The sequence below is a fragment of the Capricornis sumatraensis genome, chromosome 20, assembly GCF_032405125.1.
Source record: "Capricornis sumatraensis isolate serow.1 chromosome 20, serow.2, whole genome shotgun sequence".
NCBI lineage: Eukaryota > Metazoa > Chordata > Mammalia > Artiodactyla > Bovidae > Capricornis > Capricornis sumatraensis.
In genome coordinates, this window is record NC_091088.1 from 12,682,492 (window position 1) to 12,688,902 (window position 6,411).

The window sequence follows — 6,411 nt, forward strand, 5'->3', positions numbered from 1 at the left end:
GCAAACACTGAGGACTTAGAAAGGCCTCCCCAACCCGGTGGATTTCTGCTCTAGACTGTATTTTGCCTGGCTTGAGAGGAGTATTTGATCCAGACGACATCATCACCACATTTACTATTAACAATAATAGTCGTAGCTCCGACCGTTAGATGACACAGTCTGGGCTTGATGTTGAACAGAAGCCAGCCACTGTGCTAGTCTATGGACGATGTCATCAACGCTGTCCGAAGGGAACCATTGCTTACCCGTTTCAGAAACAAGTGAAATAAAGCCCGGGGAGTTTAAGCGACTCATCCACAGGGCGCGCAGATGGGAAATAGGGGATGAAGGAAGTGGGATTCCGACCTAGGGACTGCTATGGATCAGCGATCAGCCTGCGGAGGGGGAGTCTGCCCCTCCCCCGAGTTGGCCACACCCCCTCAGCTCAGCTCCTCCTCCCACCCCCAGACCAGCAGGCTGCAGCCGGGCCACCTCCTCCGCACGCCTTGCACAGCCAGGCCTAGAGCCTCCTCACCTCCTAACGTGCCCCCCAGAGACTTCTCTGCACAGGCTGCTTCTCAGCCCTGGGGTCCAGTTCATAGTCACGTCTACTAGGCGGCCTCCGGGGCTCTGTGAGGACCGCCCATCCCTGTCCTTCCTCCCACCTGGTCCCCACGCCCGCTCTCTCTCTCAACACCTGTCGCCCTCTGTCCGCAGGGGCCTTCTTCCTCTTCTAACCAGGCGTCCACTCCAACAGGGCAGGGAGATTACGTCCTTTAGGAGGGACAATTTAGGCTGATCTTAAAAATGTAAAAAAGAAAAAAAATCACAGCTTAACAATTAATAATGCTGTTAAAGGTGTTTGTTTAAAATGGATGTAAACGTAGAGTTTTGATAATGTCTTGGTGTTTTGTTGGGGAGACTTCTCCGTTACAAACTTGCTTTCCTGTAAGTAAGTTACAGATGTAGCAGCCACTGCCTTTTATAAAAACTTTCGTGACCTTCAGCCGGAAAGTAGGCTAGGATAAGAAGCTGAGGTCTCTTCCAGTCTCCACACCATGAATGAGAGGAGTGAATCTAATGAGTAACAATGGGCAGAAAACTAAAACAGCAAATTATATGCAGTGTCCTAATAGTTATTTTGTCAGGGGCCCACTTTAATCAGAAGTAGCATCAGAATGAATAAAACCCAACATTATTGATTTGCTTTCAGAATTTCTGGTGGTCCAGGTTGTTCCTGTTCATGTCTGGCTGAACACTGTATGCCAAAGTTAGTTGTTCAGTGACATTTTGTGACAGAAAGAAAAAGCCATTTTAATGGCTACTCAATTTTTTTTTTCAAAATGGAAATCATTTTTAAATCAGAAAATAATAAATCAAGGCTATTATTTTTCAAAAGAAGAGAGAGTGAGAATATGGGTGAGGATTGTGCCAGCCTCTCCCAGCCCTCTTCCTAGGGTACCTGGCATTCAGAAGGCATGTGGGAACACCTGTCGAATGAGTAAACAAGTGCTATTTGCCTCTGGAGGAAGGACCACTCTCCTCCAGGAACTAAGCATCGGAGACTTGGGCAGAGATGATGCCACCGTCATCACAGGAGGGCAGGTGCCCCAGTGACAGGGCGGAGAGGAGCCAGGTGGAAGGGATAGTTTCAGTGAGAGGAAGGTAGATGGGCACCCCTCAGCTTCCTCCTCCATGTCTCTCTAACATCCATTATAGCTGAGCTCAACTTCGTGGTCCTGTGGCCGAGGAGCCGCCGGGGTTCACGCCTGGGGCCAGGGAAGGGGCTGGGAAGGCCTCTCTCTCTCTTTTTCAGAAATTTTCTTCACTGAGTTTCTGAGCAATCTAAACAGAACTAATTCTAACGTGCCAGTTTTCACTGCCGGGCAAACAAAAGCAGCATTTGAGCCGAGCGATGTGGTCATGCCACCCACGCCCCCTCGGCAAGGGTCTGAGCTGGGGTGGCCGTCATCAATAGCAGCCTTGTTGCCCATCTCGGCCCCTGGGCGGGGGGAGCCAGGGGACTCTCTCATCTCAATGGCTCCCTCTCTGCCATTGTCTTCTCATATCAGCTATGGTCTCGAGGGTATAGACTGCGTTACAATTAGTCATCATGCCCAGAAGTCCCTGAAACTTATTTGCCACACAGAGTTGATTGGCCTTTGTGATGGTGACAAAGCGAGGCTTGTTGGACACAGGACACAAAAGGCAAACACAACGTATGGATTTCTGAATAATGCAAAGGCGGGTGAATAATGGCGGCTGCACAAATGGCCACGTTATTGAGCAGAGAGAGGGCCCTTCCCCCTGATCCTAGCTAGATTTGCCCTGAATTTGTCTAATCTGGTTCTTCGAGAATTTTCTAGCAGGGGAGGCAACCTGAACCTGGCAGTTAGCCTGGCGGAGTCGGACTAACTCATGCGAGCAGGCATCTTCCTGAGAGACATGGGTCGTGTACAAGGCACACGGCTTACAAGTTCCCTCTGGGACTGTACAGTGGATTCTGAGGCTTGAGACTGACACCGTGTTCAGGAGAACGTGTGTCCAAGCGTGTGTGAGTCCATCTGGGTGAGCAGGTACACGGGTAAGTGCATGTGTGATTGTGCACGTCTGTCTCTGTGCGTGTGAGCAGGTACACATGTGAGTATTCGTGCGTACGAGTGTGTGGGCACATTGTGTGTGTGTGCATGCATGTGTGTATATGTCATTGTGAGCGTCATATGTGTGTGTGGATTGTGAGCTTGTGCACATGTGAAAGTGTATATGTGTGAATGTGTATATGCATGAGGGTGTGTGGGCGAGGAAGAGTGTCATGTGAGAGTGTGTATACTGAGTGTTTGTGTCTCTCTGAGTTTTGTGTGTGTAGTGTGTGCCTGTGTGGCTCTGTTTACTTGAGTCTGTGTGTGCGTGAGTATATGAACGTGGGTAAGAGTATTCTGGGGACTGTCGTGTATGTGAGTGTGTATGCGTGTGTGAGTAGGCAGGAGCATGCGAAAGTGTGTAGAGCAACTGTATGAATGTGTGTGTGTGTGTGTGTGTGTGTGTGCACACCACTGTCCAAGAGGTCTAATCGAGGTGGTGAAACCCCCCTAGAGGAGACACCAGCCCAAAGCTGCCAGGCCCCAGGCCCCCTCCACATACCACAGCCTGTGAGCCACCGCATGAGCGGGTGGACGGCCCGCAGGAAGCCCCGCGCCCGGCAGGACCCCAGGGGCTCCCAGCGGATCTCCGCTGCAGTGGTGCTTCGGTGCCTGCCGGGGCCTCCGATCTCAGTGCTTCCAAATCACTGCCCTTTCCTGTGTAACCACCAGGCCATCTCCCAGGAGCACTTCATCAGCCTGCTCTGTAGGTCTCCAGGCCCCTCTGGCTCCAGCACAAGTTCAACAGAAATGCTGTAGGTATACCCCCTTGTTGACAAGAATAGACTGACGAAGTCTCAGAAACTAGAACACTCCCTGGCTGCTTCCATGTGCTTGTTGGTATACCCGCCCGCCAGCTCGAATCACCAGCGCTTCCGCACTGCCCCGCTCCTGCCTTCCTGTTTCCTCCCTGCGCTCCTTCCTGAATGCCCAGCTCAGACACAACCATCTGCAGCCACTTTCCCTAAGTCTTCCCGCTTGGCCATACCAACAAACCACCTCTCATACCCTGTACTAATCCTAACAGCAAATATTTATGAAGTGCTTCCTAGATGAGTCGCTTTGCTTAAAACACATTAAGAAAACATGATGTGGTTTAGAAAACACCACTGCTCTGTCTAATCGTGGGCACGATACTTGGCTTTGGAGCTCAGATATGGCCATGAAGGTGGATACTGGGTTTTCATAAATCATACTATTTTCACAGAGCTTATTATAAATCCAGAGATGATCACCATCCTCTTCATTTCTGATGGTCAGTAATTCTTCACACGCCTGTTAACGTTTCTTTGCAGGAGCTGAAGGTTGTTAATGAGATATGGACATTCATCCACCGCTGCTCTGGGACCTATTCACTGTGTCACAGCGGGTAAATTCACTCACTCCTCTACTCATTCATTCATTTCTTTCCTCATTCCGTTATTTCACAAATATTTTTGAAGTATCGATACATGCAGCACTGTTCGAAATTCTAGGAATATAACGGCAAGTCAGAGGAAAACGCTTTCAGCGTGAAAAGTACATTCTAAAGGAGAGATGTGATGATGAACAAGGTCATGAGCACCTACAAGTAATTCCAGAGCCCAAGTTACTCAGGCTCTCTGTGCCTTGGTCTCCTTTCTGCAAAACTGGGACTGAAGAAGTGTTTGCCACCATGCGCACGCGATGCTGTCATCACAGTTGCTGGCAAACAGGAGCTGCCCAAGCCTGCAGGCTGCCGCCACTTTCACAGAAGGGCCCCTCACCTCTGTACAGCCTCGCGACTTACATTCTATGCAATGAAAAACTATCTGCGTCATTAAGGTACCAACTTTCTAAGGTTGGTGGGTTTGTTGGTGGGTAAGTTTAGGTTCTTAATGATGCCTCCTGGTTCTGCCATATACCAGCTCGGCAGGATTGAAACTCCCTCTTAACTGCTGACTTTTGCAACTATAATGAGACAATAAGTGGCATTCAGAATATGAAGTGTTGGGCCCAAAAGCAGGTCAAGAATCATTAAAACCCTCACATGGTGAAGTAGCAGGTGAATGGGCTTTGGAAGCGGACACCCCTGGACTCAGCTGGCAGCCCTGCTCACTGGACCAGCTTTCCCTGTTCCATATCAGATGCCTTACCTTGAAAGCTGAGATCACGCTCACCCTGCAGGAAGGTCCGGCACACAGATAACATGTTTATGAACATGTTAACACTGATTGATCAAATGTTAATGTCTCTCTTCATTTTCCAGGTATTCAGGGTAGTGTGAATGAATGAAGGAATGAAAGAATTTTAAAAATAGAGTGGTACACATTTTTAACTTCAGTGAGAAAAAAAGTTAGCTGAATTTATCTTCTACTTTTCTTTTCTTGTTTCTAATTCCTGCCCCGCTGTCCATTTCCAATTGATTTTAAAAAATCACTCAGCCTCATTTTCTGTGTTGGAGGTCAACACGCTATGGCCTACGGGCAACCAGCCCATCACACATTTTTGTACAACTCATGAGCTAATAATGGCTTTAAGGTTCTCAAGTGGTTATAAAAAATAAAGAGAAGAATATTTTGTGACATGAAAATTACATGAAACTCTACTTTCAGTGTTCACAAGTGAAATTTTGTTGGAAAACAGCCACACTCCTTCATTCATCTGTTGTCTGTGGCTGCTTTCAAAATATGGTGGCAAAACTGAATCTTTGTGATGGGGATTTTGTGGTCCAAAGAACAGTATATACTTACTTTCCAGTCCTTTAAGAAGAAGTTTTCCAACCCCTGTTCTAGTGTATTTATCTGGCCTGAAACGTACAGTTTCTGCCAGTCAGTCCTTTAACTAACTGCAAATTGTATTTCAGGGAACTCAAATCTTTAACAACAGAGTTGTCTTTGTATTAATATTATGTTGTCCCTCTGAATCAGTCAAGAGATATTAGATAAATTTAAACTTGTCTATTTCCTGTTAAGTCTATTTCCTTGTACATTACCTCTTCCGTTTGAATTTGTTCCTCCCTTTTAAGGGTCAGACCCTTTAAATGTTTTTATTTCTTGACCGTCTGTGTCCACATGTAGTTGAGACGGTTCGGAGACAAAGCTAAACGGTGTTTCCCACAGGCTGAATGAGAATCCTCGCCTATCTGTCAAAGAATGCATCTCTAGAATATAAGTGCTTCCTCTTTGGTGTGTGCAGAAGGGGCTGGACTCAGTCTGAAATTACCCTATTTTCCTGCAGGGCAAGAGGGACCCGCTCCTCCCCCGGGGTCATTTGCTTCTCCACTTCCTGCACTCAGTTCTGTCAATCTCCACAGCCCAGCCCTGTGGGCCAAGGGTCCTCAACTGAAGGTACATGGATGGCCAACACAGGGCTTCATGAGATATCTGGAATTCTGCAAAATATGGGCAATTTTTTATAGAGGAAAAATGGCCTGTACTATAGGCATGACCTATATTAGCTCCTACCAAAAACAAATAAAGTTTAAGAACCACTATACTCACTGGGGAAATGAAGAGTGACCAGGAATTGGGAGAACTTCATTCTATTGTAGATGGTGAGCAGCTTGGGGGGTCAAGAACCATGAAATGCCCTCCTAATTTTTGAATCATGAGAGCCAAAATATTTACATTGCATTTCCTATAGGCAACTGAGCCAATAGAAGCTGTTCTTACAATGTTGCTTAATGCCTGTGTTATACAGGAAATGGCCCCATGTCCTCCCGGTACTGGGTCTCATGTGTTCCATCTAAAGTCACTGTGCGAATGGTGATATTCGCATGTCACAGAGGAAGAAATGGAGGCTCAGAAGAGAGGCTGCATGCCCCATCCCTGCC